Here is a 23,912-nt window from a genome sequence, read left to right as displayed (position 1 = left end):
TACCATGATTTTTGACTCCTGGATGCCCCAGCGCTGCACTCTAAATCAAGCGCCTTTACCCACACCAGCCATTCTGCCTGCAGTAGGAAGCTACAATCAGCTATGGGAAGTATTGCTGCCTGTGAGGTTTAAATACGGCCATTTTTCCACTCTTTCCCGTGATTGGCCAGTTTTGAAAAGGCTAAACTATGGGCACACCTGCTTACATAAGGTTGCAGTGCTTAAAGAGGTATACCACTAGGTAGATTGAATTGGCTCCCCTACACATTGCTTACACTTACTAACTTGAGCTGTGCTGCGGTTAGCATTGTTTAACAGTTAATTAGCACTATATTTGCCATTTGGCAATGATTTATTCTTCATTATAGGTTATATATGTGTCTGGTATCCGTGATTTATGTGTACATACACTGTATGGGGACCCAGGGACTTCTACACTTTATTACAATAACACCTCAAATCTATGCTTACTGCAGTACTCCAGTTCGCATATTTATGTTATGTAGCAGGTTATACCACTTCACACTGTACATAGATTCAGTTCACATGTTTGGTTTGATTTTCCTGTGGTGAGGATTAGTTTGCTGATACCTCATTCATATATATTGCTATGATCGCTTAGTGGTTAACTACTGTGACTATAGTGTACAGGGTCCGGAGACTGAGCTTTACAGAGGTGGTTTATTTTGTTGCTGGGCAGGGCCATTGGATACAGACTGATTAAGGCACTTTAAAGCAGTTGTAAGCGGGTTTGCACGGGTTGGTGTCATGGTAAGTACTGCTAACCTCTGGTTACAGTTTCTTACACTCAGTTAGCTTCTACTTTGCTTAATCTGTGTAGGCAATGCTTACCCCCATGCAAACGCACTTAAACACGCTTACTACTGCTTATTTGTGCTTAAACCTGCTTACTAGTGCCTTATTCATTATGACACTGACACTTCACATGTGCATTTAATGCAGTACTCCAGTTCACATTTAAATGTTATTATGTAGGTTATACACCAAAAAGATGTAAAAATATGTTCATATACAGATTTCACATGGAAAATGATATGTGCTGCAGGGGGACTCAAACCAGGAATGCCTGTTCATTAGGCAGGTGCTCTAACCACTATGCTATTGCTGTGCTGCTTCATTTGCGTCTATATTCCTTGTTTTCCTCTTAAGCCTTTTCAGCTGCTTTAACTGTAGCTAAGCAATGGGCACACCTGTACACCTATGGTTAGCTGTACTTGGGGTTTTAAAAAAATAAATAAAAAGGTCTCTTCGTTTTATTTAAATGTACTGTTGTACACATGGGGAATGTTGGTGGGGATATGCGGACACCTATGAGTGGTCTCACTCATTTATTTACACTTTCTTCTGTTCTACTTTGCAGAGGCGTGTTTATTCTGAGAGCTCTGCTCTCAGACACATCCCCTGCACTCATCCACACTCTGTGTAGTATTTGGAGCTCAGGCAGCACGCCTTCATTAATATGCATGGTGCGCTGACGTCCTCCTCTTAAACTGCCGCTTCTGTGCAGGACTAGATTAGTCCTGCACGGAAGATTAGTAAATCTGGGGGTATATCTTTCAGTTTACATGCAGCAAGGAGACACAAAGCTTGTACTAGGGATTTTTCTGCATTGTCTTTAAAGTGAAATAATAACTAGTTTTGAAATGTGAAGGAATGTAATTGTTTTATAACTTCCGGCATCTGCCAAAGATCTGAGTTCTATGTATTTTCACAGGTAGATGCTAAATACTGCCAGCTTCCAGCAGTGGAGGTTTCACCTGTGATAGAGCCAGAATACAAGAAATTATGTCATTCTGCAAGCTATGCCAGCAGTAATATTTGAGATATTAATTTGAAAGGTCTCTGACTGAGACACAGCATTCTGTATTCTGTTTTGGACCTGACAACAACAATAACAACCACTCACCACATCTGCCTTGCTCTGTATGTAAATTTCTAGGGCATAGTAACTCTTGGATAGAGTAAGGAATATAGTGAAGCTTAACCTAGATATTTTTCTGCAATGCAATGTTTCCTGCAATGTTGTTTTAAATATTTCCTGTGATTTTGAACTCTGATGTCACTGTAAATATATATTTAGTATCGTCTTGTTCTTTTATTATTTATTATTAATTTAAACCTTTCATTGTGGCTGATCTGTGTAGAGATATTTAGGTTCTGCGAGTACTCGCATATTTATTTGGTGACACTGTGTAGGCCACTCCTAATAGCCTTTCTCTTGGTCAAATTACCATTTGTATTAATAGTAACATTACACAGTAAGAGTGGACACCCTTTGTTAAGGGCCTTAAAGTAGTTGATAAGGGGTTCTGGTGGCAGTGATAACTACCTTATAGTCTGGGCAGAAGAACGTTTAGTTAGTAAACCTGCGACAGCCTTTCCCAAGTGTGTGTGTGTGTGTGTGTGTGTGTGTGTGTGTGTGTGTGTGTGTGTGTGTGTGTGTGTGTGTGTGTGTGTGTGTGTGTTTAAAACAAATCTCCAAGAGTGTGTGTGTCAGCTACTTGGGCAGGGACTCAAATCACTGGTTGGACAGAGCGAGAGAGTGTTGGAGGACTTGGATTGGAACCCTGGATAAGGACTAAAATCTATAACTGTGCCAGTGGGGAGTTTTATTTGGGGATCTGGATGAAGAGGGAGAATCCAGCCATGGACTTACTGTGGTGTGTGTGTATTCTTAAGATAAATTGCACTTGCTGCAGAGAGCTGCATCTGGAAATACTGTGTGTGTATACCTTGTCATCTTCTCAGTGTATAACCCCCACTGTTGCCAGTAGAGAGGATTGAGGTTCCTTGATTACTGGTCCAGTGGTGGGTCATCACAGTTATCCCCTCACAGCAAGATGCTCCCTGGTTTGAGTCTTGACTGGAGTGCCTTCTGTGTGGAGTCCTTATGTCCTCTCATGTTGATTTCATCCCAAAGATACGCAATAGGTGTATTGGACACTCGAAACTGACCACTGGTATGTGGTGTGAAAGAACTACAGTGGCCATCTGATAGAGTAAACCTTGACTCTAAATGACTGTCACTGTTTAAGTAACACCTTCACCCCATGTAGCAAAAAGGGGTTGTGGATGGCTAGAAGGTAAATGCCATGAAAATTTCTGAAACCCTTTAAAGCAAATCTCCTCCATATAACACAAAGGGTGATAACACTCTGTGCTCTCTGATTTATAATATGCTATATGTGAAGCATTGCCCTTCAGTTGTAGTTATAATAAAACCATTTGCATACAAACTATGATCCTTTATCACAAGCCCATTTAAAATGCAGCACCAAAGTCTTCACTGTGTACAGTTTTCCCTAAAATGCAGCACCATATCCTTCAGTGTGTAGCTGTCCAAACAGCATGAACATATTTCCAGCCAGTCTCAAAAGCTTAACAGTTACCACTGAATTTATACCTCACATCTTACTGCCTTTTTTCTACCTGTAAACATTATAGTATCTACTTCATAAAATGTCTTAAAGTATGAAACCTTAGTCACTGACATAACTAACATTATGCTTTGCTGCTTTACTGTGATGGCTGGTTTGTTTGTCTTGTAAAAACTATTATAATTATTATTAATATCTGGAAATTGTTTGTGAATATTTTGTTGTTTGCTATAAGTACCAATTGTTGTAATTAAAACGAGGTGTTTGATTCCTGTTTTTCTAGCTTAAGCAAACAATATCGGTCAGCTTTATCCTTAGGCAAGCATTGGCCAGCAGAGAGTCAGAGCAGACAAAAAGCACTGCGCATCATATTGTAAAACAGAACTTTGGTGGCATATGAAGTCATCAGAAGTACAAAGATGACAAGCAGGGGTAGAACCCTGGTATCCTTTGACATTTTTCTCTTTCTTCCGTCCAAAGTTTCTGGCTTCACAATTTCAACTGGGCACAGGTATTGTTACATTAATTGCAAGGGTGACAGAAAACGAAAAGTGGGATGTACGGTAAAGAAATGGATGGATGAGCAGACATAAATCAGAAATATTGTATTTCTGCCCTCTCTCTTTAAACATGCAATAATTTTAACTGGAATAAAATGTAGCAAGACATCCGCAGAGTAGTTGACAGAGCTGAAAATCAGTGCTAATCCCTGGTGAAAAAAAAAAAAAACTTTTATAGCACTCAAAGAGCTTTGGTCCATAATTAATTTGTCATGTGTCATAAATCCACAGCAGCCGACAGAGAGAGAGAGAGAGAGAGAGAAAAAAAAGATTAGGTACTGCCACAGATAATTAATTAGAAAGTGTACAGAGTTAATTATCAGTCATCAACTGTGAGAGATTTGCTTTCCTGGTATTTTAGTACATGCTTACTTATATCTGCATGCTAACAGAGAAATGATAACCCAAGATTTTGTCTACTAAAATAGACATTTCATAAATAATGCATTTTCATTCTGTTTACAGAAAGTCGATTTTTCATACCAAAGTCTCATTAGTTTTTTGCAACTGTCAATTTACCGTACAGGTTCACCAAAGCTTCCTCTCATATATTGATAAGGAATGCCTTCCTGTTATATTTGTGTTCTCTGGATTGGTATGGTGGTGGTGTCTAATTAATTTGCATTTGGAAGCACTTTTTCCTCTCGAAACACAAGTACTTGAAACATGCAGTTTAGAGAACTAGGTTAAAAAAAAGCATTTGTTTTAAAGAGAGGAGAAAAGGCAAATCAGTGATTTTCTATGCAAAAAGGAGGTATTACGGCACAGAATTCTGCTTGCAGTCTTTTTATGGCAGTTTTTCTTGTTCAAGCCCGAATGCTTAATATGTTTGAAGACCCTCTAATTTTGGATCATTATTACACCTGAACATTTCCATCTCATTTACACTTTTAGAACTGCAGTTGTGATTACTTTTGCATGTACTGGTATGTTGCCAATGTAAGGAGTATCACAATATGATACTGTGTAAAAGTGAATCAGATAATTTGAGGCTTATTCATAAATTGCTCCTTTATATTATCCCGATGTTGAGTATAAATGATTACTTTAGTATACCTCTTTCAATGTTGCATAAACCTCTAGGGATACACAGGGTGGTGGGAGGGGTATCTAAACTAGGCATTACTGACATATTACAATTGAGGGTGGAAAGATTTGCCATAGACAAAAGCACATGAGTACAATTACAGCTGATGGAGAAAGTGAGAAATAGTTCTAATCTCTACAAATGCATTTTATAATTTCAATTTGGGGGTGAGGAGGTCAAAGGTGAACACTTAAAATGTGGGAAGATGAGAGGGATTTGTGAACAGTTAGTGAATTCTTGTGCTGGCCGGGCCTTGCTATACATTCTAGCCAGCAGAGTGTAGTACACATCTACACTTTACCACCAGATTGAAATGTTATTGATTCATCAGCCATCATATGGCACTTTTCAGATTAACATGATCTATAACCAGTTCTGCTATGCAGAAAAGGGAGCTTTCATATCTCATGGCCAGAGTCAGTAATAATTTGTCCTGCCAATGGACGGTGGGTAAGACACCTATTGATAATTACAAAGAGCTGGACAGGCAGCATCTTTATCAGGATATAGACAGGACATAGGAGGCTCAGAAGAGACCAGGAAAATGATTCCATGTATGCAAAAGAAGATATTCAAGAACTATAAACAAACTTTGGGCAGCTTAGTATGCATAGTCTTTAATATTTAAGGAAGGAAGGGGACATAAACATACTCCATGCATAAATAATGCTACATTGAAAAGGGCAAAACAAAACGGTATTCCAACAGTCCGTTTGAGTAATGTTGTCATTAAACAGAGGAGGGGATTCATAAAGGTCACCACAAAGTGTACAGTATGTGTCCACTTTGTGTAACTTTTCTGAGTAAATAGACAACAAAAACATTGTGGTAAGGCTGTTCTTGAAATTGTAAAGGTTACTTCAAAGTGTTCATATAGTGTACACTTTGTGGTAACCATTATGAATCCACCTGTCAGTATGCAACAGTGTTTTTTTGTTTCAACTAATACTCCAAAAATTCCAGAATAAAGTATTACATTTCATCTCCTCCCAAATATATGGCCTGTTTGATAGCAAAATGCTTTTCATACCCTTTAATCCATCTACAAGAAATCTACATGTTTTTGTATACAAAATTACTGAGATATGAGATAGGTCAGACAGTAGTTTGTTAATAAACTGAGAGAAATTTAGAGTGGTTAACACCTCTTCTTTGTGGACCCTCTTTGATAAAAGGAGTGGTACAGAGTACATATTTGGACTTTATAATGTTTGCTCTGCAACAAAGCTGTACATTTGTATTGCAGCAAAATTTATTTCTGTCTTACAGAGACAGTGTAAAATGAGTAAATAAAAAGAAAAATGGCTTTCAATAAAACAACATCCAAACCTTTAATAGTTAAAAAACAACCAGTAAGCGCTTTCATTCACATGGAACTTCATCAGACCTGGTTGTATAACAAACTTCAGTTTATTTAAATAATAACATTAAACATATCAAATGACACACCATCAATGCTTTAACCCTTTCCTATACAAAACTAATCTGAAGTTTTTTCTATTTATTCATACCCGGATCTGCACCTAGCAATATTAAGGAAGAAGTTATGACCAGAACGGTAGCTATAAGGAATTCAGAGCTTGTTCATAATGTGAACACCAAGAAGGCTTATAGAGATTTTAATTTATCTTGTATTTTAGTAAATTCAGTAGATGAAAGTAGTATTAAAAAGATTATTTATAATAATTGGAAATGTTTAAAAAATGTTCAGGATACTAGTAAATTAATAGGTGATAGACCTATTTTTGTAACTAAAAGAGGAAATAGTTTAAAAGATTATTTTCATACTAATAGATATAATGAGATTTTAACTACTAAAGGTATGTTTAGATGTAATAATTGTAATTATTGTAAGCATATTTTGGTAGGGAATCAAGTTACTGTTGAGGCTAGGGTTATACTATTAAATTGCTAGGAAACTTCAATTGTAAGTCTAAATTTGTAGTGTATTTAGTGTTATGCATTTGTGTCAGGCATTCCATATAGATAGAACTGTCTGGAGTTTTTACTTCAGAATTTATGAGCATTTGAGAGCAGATGAAAAATTGGATTTAACTAATGCTTTGTCAAGGCACGTTGCACTACATCATAAAAATATGAAAGTTGAATTCAAATTTTCTATAATAGATCAAGTTGTTAATTATGATAGAAGATGGGATGCAGAAGATGATTTAAACTGGAAAGAATACAGCTTGCTGTTCATTTCCAAGGGATAAATGCTCCGTAGCTTTTTTTTTTTTTTTCCCTTTTTGTTCAAGGTTTGACAAAGTCTCTTGGTGAAAGTGCTTACCTTCACACTTGTCTGGAATAAAAGGATTTTATTTTTACTTTGCCTTTGGATTTTATCTACCTGCTGTTGGAATTTATATTAAATACTATCACTGTTAAAGACTATACCTCCAGTGCATAGATATATGCTGAACTTTTGGTTCTGTGCTGGGTTGCTCCTGAGCGTTTACATTTATTACAGCTACTTTGTACTTTCTTGGCTACGGAGCATTTATCCCTTGGAAATGAACAGCAAGCTGTGTGACTTCACTAACGACATGCGGATGAACCACAAGTGCCACAGTAGAAGCCTTAACTCGTGTGACACTCCACCTATGCTAAGTCATCACATCATATGATTGTGTTGAAAACAATCTCTTTGCGATAAAAGAATAATTTCAATTATTCAATTTATGGTCAACGTTATATATACTGTGTTAATTGAATGTACTGATTGTCTGAAGAAGTCGAGAATATGACGAAAACGCATACTGTCTGTTATCAGAGGATTAAGGCGTTTACATGTTTTTTCGTGGCTGGTGACAGCCTTGTCTGCTTGGTTTTGGAATAAAGAGCTTTGGCTGACTTCCTGGTGGCGATTGTTTCATTTCGTGGTTGCCTTTTGACTCCGTTTCAGTATTATTTAAATGAACTGAAGTTTGTTATACGACCAGGTCTGATGAAGTTCCATGTGAATGAAAGCGATTACCGGTTGTTTTTTAACTATTAAAAGTTTGGATATTGTTTTATTGAAAGACAATTTTCTTTTTATTTTTACTACACTTTGGTGTTTATTTGTCCTTAAAGATTTTTAAAATGAGTAAATGGTCAACTAGATTAAAGGCCTTTAGTAAGCCACCCGATAATAGACTTTTGTTTATGTACTGAACTATATCAGGGTATAAAGGGCAGTCATGGGGCTTCTATCAGATTGCAGCACTAATTGATAATGAAACATAATTTAGTAAGGCTGGAGTCAAACTGATATTTGGGTGCAATGCAGTTTCTCAGATATTTTGGCTATAGTTTGTAGCATTGAAATTGGTCTTGTATCATTTGCACTGAAAGCTTGATACTTTCTAAAAGCCTGAAGGTTTTAGATGGACAGGGGTTGTTAATGTGTTTGAAGGGCAGCAATAGGATAGGCAGTCTGCATAGCACGATGAACCATGATTTCATATCTCTCAACCATTTAATGCCAGAAATCTGGACACAGCCTAAAATAATGAGGAGGACAAAGACCCAAAAACGGTGACATATTCTAAATATTACTCGTATAAACTGGAAAGCTGCTAGAATAAAAGGTGTTGTATTATTGTACATTTTATGAAATATTATGTCAAAATTCAAATATATTTCATTATTTAAGGATTTAAATAATTAACTATATTTATTTGTTTAAGGATTTAAATCTTCAGTGATTTGCCAGAAAACCAGAGATTTTATGAGGAAAAGACCAAAAATATGAGGCAAAAGTCTGGACAGTTGAGAGGTATGCATGATTTCAAGTCATTTGATCCTGTAGGGGCATCAGACAATAACTAGTTTAACATTTTTTTTCTGTATTTTTAGTTGTCATAGTCTTGAAGTAGAATAGGCATGTCTAATGGTGAATCTTCTGGAATTGTTATGTTTAAGGCAGCTGGGAAAGTGGGGGGGAAGTGAGAAGAATTCTTTAAGGAAGTTAGGTGGAGATAAGAGTCCCAGATATTGTTTTCTAAGTGTCTTCTTTTAGTGGGTCTTTTTGAGGTGAACATTCTGTTAATTGATTTACTAGACTCATTTGGTTTGGATTTTGGATTGAGATGCTTGTAGGAAGTAGAGTTTGTGGTGTCTTGCAGCATTTTTTTTAAATTTCTAAGTAAAACGCATCTTTCACAGTTCTTTATGGTGGTTATGTTTTTTCTTCATCAAGCTCAGACTTCTTTTCTTTTATTATTTTGTATAGTGTTTTTAATTCATTTGTGACCTGCAATCTTCATAGTTTATGGCCAACAGAAGCCATCACAAAACTCAAATACGTGACCCAGTACTGGTGGGAAACTAGCACCATTCCTTCACACCCATTAAAAAGACCGTATCCACATATTCCTGGTGATCGCAAATTGTCACCAAGAATAGGTGAAGAAAGTCTACCTAATGGGGGTGGGCACTGTTAGTTTCTCACCAAGACTCTGTGATGTATCTGAGCTTCTTGATGCTTACATTTGGCTGTAAGCTTAGTAATAACCTATGAATCTATTGTCTGAAGACATAGGAAGTATTTGGTCTGCATTATGATTAAATATTTACTAAATATAGTGGCTCGGAAGGTTGGATCTTACAGAGATACTGTGTAGGCCTAGATGGTTTGAGAGACTTTGCATTCTATTTTTTTTCTTGGTTGGAAAATAATGAAGGTGGGGGGTTTCTTTATCATTCTTATATTATGTTTTAAGGTTATTGGTTAATGATTACTGATTTGTGGGAGGGAGTATGGTGGTGTTTAAGATGGTGATAAATTATTTGCAATTACCCAGTCAAGGAGGGAGTGATTCCTTATTTTAAACTTTGGCCTATTGTGTTCTTTAAGTTGCTGCATTATCCCTTAGCTTGTAAGGAAGTTTTGCATTTCTGAGTTGCTGGGGTTTAAGATGTTCACATTAAATTCTTCTAAGATTACAATGTCGCTAAATGGTTTGAAGTATAGGAGGCTGTCATTTATGGTATGGTAGTTGGTACAAGAGATATTGATAGCTAGCAAGTTAGGGTCATAATCATTTCTGATGAGTTTTGTGATTTTCGAGTAACCTTGTTGTTTTAATTAATAAGGAAGTTCTACCACTGATATTAAGCATTCTGTCATTGAAAAGTTATTTGTATTTAAGGAAGTAATTATTTAGGCATGGAATTTCTATTTTGATCATGCCTCAGAAATGGCTAAGAGGTTCATAGTTCATAGGTACATACTAGGCTAATGACCACCAGGGTCGTTGTAAGCCTAGCCACTCAACCCAACCCAGTTGTGTCCCTGTGTATCATGGGTGTTTATTTGGAGGAGGGGTATGTTTGTTAGCAAGTATCTAGTGGTTATGCATGTGTGTGTGTGTGTGTGTGTGTGTGTGTGTGTGTGTGTGTGTGTGTGTGTGTGTGTGTGTGTGTGTGTGGAGGGGGTTAAGAAAGAATGCATTTGTCTCAACTTATTTACTATGGTACCACTCCTGAAATGGAAAATGTGATAAAAGTTTTTGACTGGAAGATATGGTTTGTGGCTGTAAGGAGCTGTTGGCCTAGTTTAGATTCTAGGTAACTATAAATTAAGAGAATATTTATTAGCGAGGTGAGCCTACAGTAAATCTCCAATAATTAAGAAAAGGTATTGGTTGGTATCAGAAGCATCTGCACCATACATGCTATCTTATTCATTGATTATTTCATAAATGTCAGGATTAGTTTCAGCAAACAAGTAACTTATTTCAAACACAGCAGATCACCATAAACAGTGGTACCACTTCAGCATCTCATAACTAACTGAACAGTTAGAAATTATTGTTAATGTTACTTCTTAAAAGGGCTATAGTACACCCTCATATTACAAGGGCAATAACAGTATCCCTGGGTTTCATAAATGTAGTAATGTGGGAAGAGTGCCATGCAGACAATCTGGCATTTGCTTATGCTGTTTGTGTTTACAAGTATGGGGATAATATTGTGTGGTAAACTAAATGTTATTGAAATTATGTGCAATAACATTTAATTTAGGTGCATGTCTAGCCCCACTCCCTGAAATACAGTTTTGTAAAATTCCTGACGGTGTCATGCATCACTTCTCCCATGTTACTACATTCTGAATCCCAGAGTCTATACATACACAAAATATACACAATTACCATATATCACTTAACATTACACCTCCCCCATTACAAGAAAAATGTCACTTTTTGAAGTTACAAAGTATGAAAAGGCATGCATTTTATTAAAATATAAAAAGATTGAATATAAAAATACTGAATGATCTAGTGGGCTAATGCACTATGCTGTAGTTGACAGGGTGCTGGGTTCAATGCTGGGTGATGGTGTGTAATTTGTGGTATACATAGATTTGAGTGAACAGCAGATGGCTGATCGCAAAACATTTGACAGCAGTTCAGTGAATACACAGAATTGCAAACACAATGTAGCTGAAATGCAAAATATCCTCCCCTTTTTGACCCATGGTAGCACTTGTTTAGGTGGTAGAGTGGTCAGAAATGTCAAATTCTGAATTTTTTACGACATTCTGAGCGTTCGACCCCTGAAGCTTCAATATATAGGTTCATGGAAACTGAGTTTCGACCATCGGTCGCTCGGTCATATGAATGTAAACTGTATTTTGTGGGCGGATGGCATAATGGTTAAGATGTTTACCTTACAGACACAAGGTGCAGGGTTTGATCCTCACATGGGGTAATTGGCTAGGCTTAAAATAGCGAACAAGGGCAGTTAGTGAAGTACTAATCTAAGAACTGTACTTTATGATAATTTACAAAATGTGCAGCCAATATTCATGTAACCATCCCAGTGACACTATCACATGAATATCCCCAAGGGATTCAAATGACTCTTCCACTCCAGGAAACATGAGGACTATTTGAACAAAAGCCAGAACCATGCTGAAAACCTGCAAATGGAAAACTCTGAGACATGTTGTTATGCCATTCAGTGGATCTTTTGCATTCTCATGGCATAACAGGGAAAACTGGATTAGGAACAGGAAGATTCACATTTGACCGCATTGACTGTACAGCACACAGTCTGCCAACACAACAAGTCAGGCTTGAACCTCCACTCTTGTTTCAGATATTATTTGAAGTGGATTTGGCATTGCTACAGTCATGGATGCACCAGACATTGACCTAGTTATTCTTGGCTCATATTGGCCTGGCCGGTTCTCTGCAAAACTGCATTGAGGTTGTCCCACATCAGGAGCCAATTGAATATGCCATCTTTTGCATCATACTACGGTACTAAATTTTTCGAGCACCATTTAAAAACGAGTCCAGTGGTCATTTGCATAGTTGCCCATATTGTGGCCCAATTTTTTCCTCCCCCTCTAAATCTAGCAGACAGCTTGTTCTGGTTGCAGGACAGGTAGTGCTTTCTGCAGAACAACATTAGACATAAACTATTTGTAACAGGCTATTTTTTGGTTATTACATTTAACTGTAAGGTACGGTGTAACTCTTGCCACAGGTTTTGACTCAGTTATCAGTATGTCAGTCTCTGCTTGTTTTCCAAGCATTAGATGTGAAGGGCTTACTCTGGTGATACTATGCGGAGTAGCAGAGTTTGCCATCAGAGCTTCACAAGAATCTGCCTGTTTTAGTATCTTTGTGTATGCATTACTGCTGTCTCTGTTTCACCATTTAATTAAGAGTGTGAGGACTTGATGTCACTTTAGTGAAACAGCAGCTAGCCATGAGTTGTCACAATCGGCCATATATATACAATGGGTACTGTTGCCTGTAATCAGTATTAAATGTAAACCACATCTTGAGAGAATAGTGTTGTACATGGCTATTTGTTGACTTGTGGTAGGTAACTGAATTATTTATATATCACAAAAGTAATAACAACAACAAGGTAGTTTTTGCATTCAAACTAAGATACATCAGTGTCTATCTTTTGCCAAGAAGATTCTGTTAATGGCACTGGAATTAGTATCTCACATATCTGTGATGGCTTATATGTAATACAGAATGGATACTTTGTCATTAGGTTGACAATGTCTTGGTTGATTTTTGACCACCACATTGATATTTTGTCAGCATTTAGTGATGATCTTTGTGCATTTGATGTAGCACTTTTGTTTGCTGAGTTAGGGATACTGCAGTTCTGTCCCGATACAACAATAAGCCATCACACACGAATATCTGTGCCCTGACAGTATGATACTTATGTATAATCTGTTTGGTTTGTGTCCACTGACTTGGCTGTCCATTATGCACCTTTGGAATAACAACATGCAACTCTGAATCATTTTTAGAAGCTTGATCAAGTGTTTTTTTTTAACCCTTGCGGTTTTTACAGGTCTTGTCATCGTTATACTTTGTACGTATGCTGCAACATCGTCACCAATACTGCCAATGATTGGTTATATATAAGATTTCTGGATAATACATCTGTTTCCAGGAACCTGAATTGCTTCAGTATTGAACCTCCTTAATCTCATCACATATCTCTGTGGTACCTTTAGTGGCACTTTGTTTTAGATTGTAGTCACTTTTAGGTAGAAATAGCGGTTTGTCATCAATCTGGAGGTGGAAACCTACACACATGCAAAGCATTCTTTTTCAGTTTCTAGAACAATAGGGAACAGTACAAAAGATTTGCTCATTCATTTGGAATACAACTGCTCTTAGGCCATAGCTACTAACATCTGTACTCACTATTGTCTGTTTAGTGGCATCATAGTATGCTAGCACAGGAGCTGTTGTGAGCTTAGTGACATCATAGTATGCTAGCACAGGAGCTGTTGTGAGCTTAGTGACATCATAATATGCTAGCGCAGGAGCTGTTGTGAGCTTAGTGACATCACAGTATGCTAGCACAGGAGCTGTTGTGAGCTTAGTGACATCATAGTATGCTAGTACAGGAGCTGTTGTATTAATTTCTTTCTTTGTCACCCAGCCACAGATCCCTGTAAGTTTTGTCAGCTCACTGGGCTGAATTCATTAAGGTATCATGATGTGCGCATGGAGGTGTACACATCATGGTACCTTCCTGGTATTCAACAAGAAACCCTACACTGTGATACATGCTCCTCCAACACAAAAACATACAGCCCCATGAAGGTCTGGCCCCACAGCCATGCTGAATGCTAATGACACATACCATGGGGAGAGGTATATGCTAAGTAGCCATATGCTCTCTCTCCTAAGAACTGCCTCCAGGAATGCATCAACATGGTCGAGAAAGCTCTGAGCCATGTAGATCAGCATGGCCATCCTCACCATGTTGGAATAGTTTGGCCATGTTCAACCTATGAATATAAATGTGGTGGGGAGACCAACTAGATACCGTGGATTAATCTTTAAAGAGCCACATAGTGGCATCAACATCAAAATGGGGGATGTGGGGGTGTAACCACTGGATGCCAGGTAGTCATCTTTAAAGTACTGTACCAGTAACAACACTACAGGGATAGGTTTGTGGGTGTATACACAAGATGGCCAGGGGCAAAGCAAGTACCATAATGGCAGCAACAACATTATAGGGATCACAAGTGAGGGGATATACTAGACCACCAGGGAATAAGCCCCAGCATGACAGAAAGTTTACTACAGAGATCAGGGTGGGGAATAGGCTTGACACTATGGATTACTCCTCAAAGTGCTGTAACAACATTAACATTACCATGGGGACCGAGGTGGGTGGGAGATAGAGCAGACACCAGGAAAAGCTCCATAAAGTACCCTAAGGCAAAGAACAGCATAACAGGTATTGGGGGGGGGGGGCACAGAACACATTCTGAAGTGCTGTAACGGCACCAAATTCAATACAGGGACAAAGGGTTCTGGAGGATCCACTGGACACCACAGAATACATTTTAAACTGCCATAAAAACAAGAATGGTAGTGCAGGGATTGGGGGGGGGGTGATCCACTGGATAGTAGGAATAAAGTGAAGTGCTATAATGGCAAAAACATAACAAGACAATCAGGGGTGGGGGGAACCATAGACTAACAGGGATGACTCTTTAAAGTGCCATAACAGCATTGATATCATAAGGGGGACTGGGGGTGGAGGAATACACTAGACAACCAGGGCCTAGTGCATACAAGCTGTAATGGCATTAAAGTATTTAGGGGGATGGGGGGTAACGTGACAGGTTAGGGGCAGGTACAGGGGCTATGGTGTGTGTGTGTGTGTGTGTGTGTGTGTGTGTGTGTTTGTGTGTGTGTGTGTGTGTGTGTGTGTGAGGCAGAGAGTGACTGGCGAGGGATGACACTACCTGCACAAACAGCAGGTTACTACCATGATGTACAGATCTGCATGTCACTGTAGTAACTGCTATTCATGAAACATGCAAACTAGCCAATAAAACGGTCTTACTTCATCACTGCTAGCATGTTTCAGAACCATAAATAGGCATCTTGCACTGGAAGGGCCTCTGTAACATGAACCATACAGTTCAAGCTGAGAACTTTAATGAATTTAGCCCATTCAGTTTATGTAGATGGTGAAGGGCAAACCCAAATCAGTGCAGTCGCCAGGAGCATTCCATTAACAATGGTACTTCATTCCACGGACCACAGATTGTCTCTTCTTGTCCCTAAACTGTGGCATTCGCTGCCACCCGATTTTACAGAAATCAGACAGTTAAGACCTCAGTTCAAACAATACTTAGTGTAAGTGTGCATGTCAGGATGCAGACCACATCACCTAACTCCCATGGCGTAAGTGTGCATGTCAGGATGCAGACCACATCACCTAACTCCCATGGCGTAAGTGTGCATGTCAGGATGCAGACCACATCACCTAACTCCCATGGCGTAAGTGTGCATGTCAGGATGCAGACCACATCACCTAACTCCCATGGCGTAAGTGTGCATGTCAGGATGCAGACCACATCACCTAACTCCCATGGCGTAAGTGTGCATGTCAGGATGCAGACCACATCACCTAACTCCCATGGCGTAAGTGTGCATGTCAGGATGCAGACCACATCACCTAACTCCCATGGCGTAAGTGTGCATGTCAGGATGCAGACCACATCACCTAACTCCCATGGCGTAAGTGTGCATGTCAGGATGCAGACCACATCACCTAACTCCCATGGCGTAAGTGTGCATGTCAGGATGCAGACCACATCACCTAACTCCCATGGCGTAAGTGTGCATGTCAGGATGCAGACCACATCACCTAACTCCCATGGCGTAAGTGTGCATGTCAGGATGCAGACCACATCACCTAACTCCCATGGCGTAAGTGTGCATGTCAGGATGCAGACCACATCACCTAACTCCCATGGCGTAAGTGTGCATGTCAGGATGCAGACCACATCACCTAACTCCCATGGCGTAAGTGTGCATGTCAGGATGCAGACCACATCACCTAACTCCCATGGCGTAAGTGTGCATGTCAGGATGCAGACCACATCACCTAACTCCCATGGCGTAAGTGTGCATGTCAGGATGCAGACCACATCACCTAACTCCCATGGCGTAAGTGTGCATGTCAGGATGCAGACCACATCACCTAACTCCCATGGCGTAAGTGTGCATGTCAGGATGCAGACCACATCACCTAACTCCCACGGCTGCACTATTACCTTCATCCTAGAAAACCATGTTGGCTGAATCTCCTAACCTCACCAAAATATAAACACACCCACTGCTTCCCCATCTGCCCTGTGTATTCTCTAGTATAGATCTAATGCCACCTTCTTTTATTATTAGTTTTTTATTGACGCTTTTAACATTCTACAATTTCTATTGTCTTCAGTACTAAACTTTACCTCCATATATGTGTATACTATGTCCATTGTTCTGGTTGGACCACATATATCTCATCTATTTAAAAAAAAAAAAAAAAGAGTACTTTTTCTTACGTCTGTGATAAGAGTTTTCAATATGAAAGTCCATCCAAGTGTAAAGAATGTTGAATATGGAAGTATGTTTACACACAATTTTGTAGCAGCAGGTATGCAAGTGTTGAAGTCTAGTTGACTGTGGGAGATTTGAAGCAGTGCATGGATATTAGCAACACACATATTTTGCATGAACAGAGATATTCTATTGCAGCACATTGAGTGTTTGATAAATCAAATGAGGGGCATGTTCTAGTTAAATCACCTATTCAGAGTCAAACCCAGAACCTTCACTACGTCACGTAGGAGGCTTAATCTTCCAAGCCAACTGCCAGGCCTCTCTCGACATTTTTTTATCTATAAATCACAAAGGACTACAGTCTGTCAGTGTCAATCACAGAGTTATAGAGTTTGGTCCACAGCTTATCTAGCATTTAGCATGAATGACTAATGCTATGAGCTATTAAAAGAACCTCTTCATGTAGAACGTGAGTTTGATTCCCTCTGACTTTATTTGGCTTCTATGTAACACTGATGATTTTATTTCAGTTGTCCCAGGCTGTTAGCAAATACATTAAACATTTGTTTTCAGAATTCCTGCACCCTTTACATAAATGCTATTTGATTATGAATTGCTGTACATGTCTAGTAGTTTAATGGGTTGCAGATGCATTTTCAGTATGTGTATTTGAAGGGAAGAGGAGAAGACTGTTTCTCATGTTATGTCTGTTTTCAGTGTGACAGTATTTTTTTTTTTAAGAAAACACATGCCATTGTTTTTTTATAAAATGTGAAATAAATGTTTTAAATGAAATCCAAATCACTGTGATAATTGTAACAGTAAAGAACATAGTAGCACATATACACCAGTCTGGCAGTTGGTGCAGAGGTTAAGGTTATATGCTGTAATCCCTATGGTATAGAGTTTGTTTCCCTTGGCCCTCATTTGCTTACTGTGTTACTTTGTGCAATTCACTTAACTAGCTATTTCTCTGTGGGCACCCCTGAACAAGGACTGTGTGCAGTGGACCAACTGCACTGGTTAATACATATCATTTCTATTATTACGGTAATTGAGGAGAGACAGCCACATAATGGGATATTGGTAGGGGTGGCAGATGCCTGATACATTACCCTGCATAGGGCCCCTTTTGTCCACGTTCTGGCTCTGTTGCTCCTGGAGGTGTATGCTACAACAATACATTATTAGCCATTCAAGTAGGTCATACCTGCACTGAGTGATGTCAGATGCAATTGTTTTACTTAATAAAAAAGAAGACAAAGGGAGGTCAAAAATGAGATGTAGGTGTCCTGCAAGCCCCCCCCCCCAAAAAAAAGATAATAGCTTGTTGTATGCAGTAATATTTCTGCTTTGTGTATGATTTTGTGGGTTGTTGAACAAAAGCTGCTACATTTGTTGCACTAAAGAATGAATTTGCTTATTAATAGATCTGGATTATTTTTTTAATTTATTTTACATTTGTTTACCGGGAAAGTCCGACTGGACACAGGTCCATTTCCAGCAGTGGCCTGGGGAGAAAAGCTCCAACAGACATTTTACAAATAAACAGACTCACTGTATAGTGTAGATTAGCAAGTCAGAAGGTGTCAGTACAAAAAAATATAGTATATAACGTAGTTTGAACACATTGCACTTTAGCAGTATATTTCTGCAGTATCTTCTTTACAGCCTCCTGCACTGCAAAGAGGTTGACATTTGTCAGGTCATCTAGTTTGCATAATTTGGAGTGACAATCAGAACCTATGATTCAGCTAAGAACTGTCTAATATTCAGCATCAGTTATGTAGCCATTACTGCTTATTACTGGGGTACAGTCTTCTCTACAAGGCACTTAATTAAAAAAAAACATTACTCTGGCAGTTAGAGCAAAGGACTAAAGTTCTGACTTGTTAATAAGCTGCTTCTTTTGTCAAGGATGCAGAGTTTGAATCTTTCCAGCTTCATTTACCTTCTGTGTAACATTGAGCAAGTCACATAACCAGACAGCACTTTGGAGCAAATGGAAATTTGGGCTTGTTAATGGTCTCCAGCATTGCATCCTAGAAACCATGAATCTCTTTGCATTATTTGCCAGCCAGTCTGTACTGCATAGGTGATCTTGTTTAGGAAGTGGTATTACAATATCTCCAGCACATAAGCTTTTAAGGTAACCTAAGCTATTCATTCTTCAAGGGCAGTAGGCACTGCTTTTGTAAATGAAGCAGTGAAATGCAACATTGTCTGCTAGCTATAACTTCTGCATTCCATTTAATGTGGAATTATTCAGGTAACTTTTACTTCTGCAAAGATTGCGCATATTGACTTAGCATATGTTATCACAAGGTTATTATTTTAATATGTTCCCTATTTAAACTGTGATACACATAGCTGGATCTTATGGTCTGATGCTACAGATCTTTAAACAATTTCATTTAGTTCATCCAAACCTAACAATAAAGTACATGTGATTTATTTCTTTGCAACAATAAGGAGTGTACGTACACACAAAGTAGCTATAACTTCTGCCGGTGGGGGCTGATGGTGGGGGTCTCTCTGTGGATGAAAGTACTTTATGATCTTATGTGGTCATTTTTAAATAGTGTTTAATCTGGTAGTGTGTGTGTGTGTGTGTGTGTGAATTAAATTGAAATGCTTTGGCTACTGTGTGTTTTAACAAATTTGAAATATGTGGTCATTACTGTTACTTTTGTTCTTAATTAGACATCTGTGAAGGTTGTAGTCAACAATGCAGCTATAACTGCTAATTTTGAGGAATGTCTGTGGATAAAAACTATTGACCCTATTGAGCTGATAAACTTAAAAAGCCCTTAGTCTATATTTGCAGGACTAGTGTGCAGCTATATAAAGCAAACTGGAATACTTTACTGTGGTCATTTTTATCACAAATCAGACACAATGTGTACACAGTCCACAAAGTAGCTATACGTGTTAAGTGTAGATGTTGGTGGGTTATAATGGCAACAGTTTGAGCGGCCTTTTATGTCTGAAGTGTTCTGAAATGGATACTCCTGTCATTATTGGTTCATCCATTTTGTTTCACTGCTTGCTGGAAAAATGTTCTAAACTGCAAATTTAAAACACTAATAAACTGTTTTTAACTAGAAGTATAATTTAAAACAATCAGGAAGGTAAATCAAAGAATACATGCATTTACGCATAGTCCTAAAATGTGTGCTGGGGGTCGATGGTTTGAAAACAGCCCAGGGCCAAATGCCAGATGAAATTTTCAAAGAATGTGAGTTTCAAGGGGAAAGAAGTTTACTGTTTTCAACGTGAGACTATTTTGCTTAGCAAATGGCCATCACTGCTTGTTCTATGAAATTTGATTTTAAATTAAATCCAAATCTCAGCAAGCATTGTAAAAGGAAAGAAGATAACAGTGTGTACATTGACCAGTCTGGACAGTGATTATGGTAACTGGTGAAAGAGACAGAGAGAGAAAGAAGTAATAAGAAAACTGGAATGGTTGCATGGGTGGAGGGGTCTTGCCCATTATCATGCCTATGGTACCATTTGGCCATGATCTGGCCATGGTCCATTGGCTTCCACAGAAGCTTATCCATGTCCCCCTCAGTTCTTCATCTGAAGATAAAAAAAAGGTATTTTGGGAAGGCTAAGAGTGTAGAAAGATGAATGGTCCTTTTGGCTTCCTTTCAGTCAAATCCACACCTCTCTCCCATTAGAAGATAAAAAAAAATACTGCTGGTGGTAGGAAACCAATTGGTGCATCGGCTTCCACAGCAGCCATCCACATCCTCATCACCTCTTGAAGTGAAGAGCCCGGTACTCGATTGCTTCATCTAACACTCTGAACTGGGCCAAATGCCCCCTTCACCTATGCTACTGCATACAAGAACAAAGACTTATGAAATACACTCTCACTTCCCCATAAATATTTGCCAATAATTATGCTACAAACATCAATTTGTAGAATGAAATAGCATCTAGTGATATGCAATAATTAAGCTAGATCCAATGTCAAAACCCACATATAGCAATGGAAGATGCTGTGATAAAAGCATACAGTTTCGCTTCTAGCGGGTAAACCATCTTTCTGTATAAGCCTTTGCTGCATGGTTTGCTTTGAAAGGCTCTGAAGAGAGAATAGCTAATAGATACAGACTATAAACATTTAACGCATGGATGTTAAAAGACAATTGGGGAGATCATGGGGGTTCAGAGAAAAAAAGCAAGAGTAATGGCAAAATGCACATAAATAAATGGGGATACAGCCAGAGCAGTGGTATAGACAGATAAAGCCCTAACTGTGGTCAGGTCAGTCAGGGCTCAATTAGCAGCTTTGCCACCTGAGGTGTTGGTTGGCCATTTATCTAGGAATCACCTTCAGGGAGGCATAGAGAGGAGTAGCCCTCAAATGGGACAGGTGAACACAGGGGTGGGGGATACCAAATGGCAGCTCATAAATGAAAATATCCCCTGGTTAAATCAGTCACCAGTACAAGCCTCAAGATACCTTTAGAACAGAGGTAGTCTAGGAACAGTAGGAAAGTTTGGTAGACATGGCAATGAATTGGAGCACTGGGATGGCTGAAGAGACTAAAGCAAAAAAGGAACAAAAACAGAGAGGGCACACAATGTTAAGATATGCACACCTTCCATATCAATTAACATGTCAGTCTGCACACTCACATTAGTGATCGACCCTGATTGCATGGAGGTGAACCAAGTAAGAAAAAAAAGAGTTTAATTCAGTACTTTAAGAAATGTTTAAAAGTGAAATGGAGACCAACATCAATGTTAGTGGCTCTACATGTAGCACATTCAACTTCAATGCTGGAAGCTCAGAAAGACTGAGTTCTGTCCTCAGTCTAGGTACTTCAATTCATTTTTTACACAACTGACTCTGCCATGCAACATAATAGAAGTGGTGTTTCCCTGAAGGTGCCATTTTTCAGATGAGACATTAGATATATGTCCCATTAGTCTGCATTCATAGGATCATAGAAGGTTACTAGGCTAATGGCCCAGGGGCCCTTACAAGCCTAGCTAAGAGTTTATCCCCAAAAAAGAAACCTCAGTCAGCACATCACCTCTATCAATGAGAGAAACAGGTGGAACCCCTGAGATAAATCTGTGGTTTCCCATCCACACATCAAGGTTGTGCTTGAAGAGGGTCAGCAAGGTACTCTTTCACATGTATGGGAAGTCTATTCTATGCTGCTTTCCCTGGCTTCATTTTCATTAGTGCTATTCTTACTTCTTCTAGGGCGGGCTCCTCTTGTTCTCTCATTGTAGGCTGTTTCTGGGGCAGCACAGCTTCTGTTGGTTTTTCTTCATTCCGAAGCTGCTGGAAATACTCCTTCCATCTGCTTTTGATGTCCTGTGGACTGGTGAGCAGGTTGTTGCTGGCATCCCTTATGAAGGGTGTCTGACTATCTTCTTTATCTTTCTGTCTTTGCCTTGCAACCTGATATAGTTTCTTTGTACCACCTACTGAGTCACATTCCAGAAGTTGGTAGAGTGCCTCCAATGTCCTATTCTTTGCTATTGCAACTCCTTTCTTAGCTGCTTTGTTACTCAACCCATATTCCTTCCTAGCCTGGTTGGTCTTTTCTAGTTCCCATTTTTTCTTGCACTCCTCCTTTCTTTTGATGACTTCCTGGACTTCTGCATTCCACCACCAGCTTTCCTTATGTACCTTATTTCCATACCTGTCTCAGCCACATATCTATTCTGTAGTCCTAACACATGCTGTTTTTAGGCGCTGCCATTCTTCTTCAACTCCACCTATTTCCTCCTCTTCTTGGGGTGCTAGAGCCTTGAGTAATTCCTTGAACTGTTGTACTTTCTCTCCAGTCAACTTCCAGGTCTTCAGCCTGGTCTCTGTTGACAATAGAGCCTTCTCTGACCACTGTTTGCAGCTGATTGTGGGAACCAGTGGTTTATGCTCTTTCACTGGGGATGAGTTTGCAATCATGGATTCTACCCCAGTGCCTTTTCCTTACTAGGAGAAAGTCTACCTGAGTGGAATGTTGGCTACTCTTGTATGTGATCTATTGACTCCCTCTCTTTCTGAACCATGTGTTGGCTACTATCAAGCCATTTGCCAGACAGAAGTTTAGAATGGCTTCTCCTTCTTTATTCCTGTTGCCCCACCCATGTGGACCCAGGCAGTCCCCATATCCTGTTCTTTTGTGACTTGGTGGTAACTCGGGTACAGGAAAAGAAACCATGACACTTATCAAAAAGTAGTCGTTTTGTCATACAACCATCAATTATTATTTGCACAATGTATATTTATACATTGTACTTCTTCATACACTATTTCACAAATTTCATGTATATTAAATACGTCATCCCTCCACCCTTTTTTTTTATAGCCATCTTCTTCTTCTTCTTAAAACTACATCACAGTGCCCACTGGATGGAAGTACAGATGGCCTAGCTTTCCAGGATGCCTGGTCTCGGGATAAAAGCCCCACAGTCATTATAGATATAAATACTGAGAACATTATAAAACACATACATAAAGTAACATAGGAGGAGTTATTCTTTGTACAAGGAAAAAAGTTGTACAGTTTTTACAATTAGAATACATAGTAAATATTCACTTTTCATACATGGGTATAGTAAAGCACTGTGGTGTTTTTCATTGTGAATCGGATATGTATGTACATTAATATTGCATGTTCAGTTTAGGATCTACAGTTGAAATGTCAAACATATCTTCCAAAATTGAATAGATGCAGTTACTAAAGAGAGAGAGAGAGATTTAGAGTTATATTGGAAATATACTAGGATGTTATTGTCATTTAACTATTGTAAAAAGGAGCTTTCACGAGTAAGCAGGTCAGACTTGTACATGAGTTTATAGTTTTGGATGTTAGCATGTCAGTATGTTTGTTTTATAACAAATATCAGTGTGCAGGGGAACACGAGACAGAGGTACAGAGAGATGTTAGGTGAGATAGGGATGGGGAAGGCATGGTGTTAGAAAAATATGTACTTAAACATATACAGAATGTTAGAAAAATATGTACTTAGACATATATAAACTGTTAGAAGA

Source organism: Protopterus annectens, chromosome 5.part0 (genome assembly GCF_019279795.1).
Source record: "Protopterus annectens isolate FY-2018-M chromosome 5.part0, PAN1.0, whole genome shotgun sequence".
NCBI lineage: Eukaryota > Metazoa > Chordata > Ceratodontiformes > Protopteridae > Protopterus > Protopterus annectens.
This window is presented reverse-complemented; position numbering follows the sequence as displayed.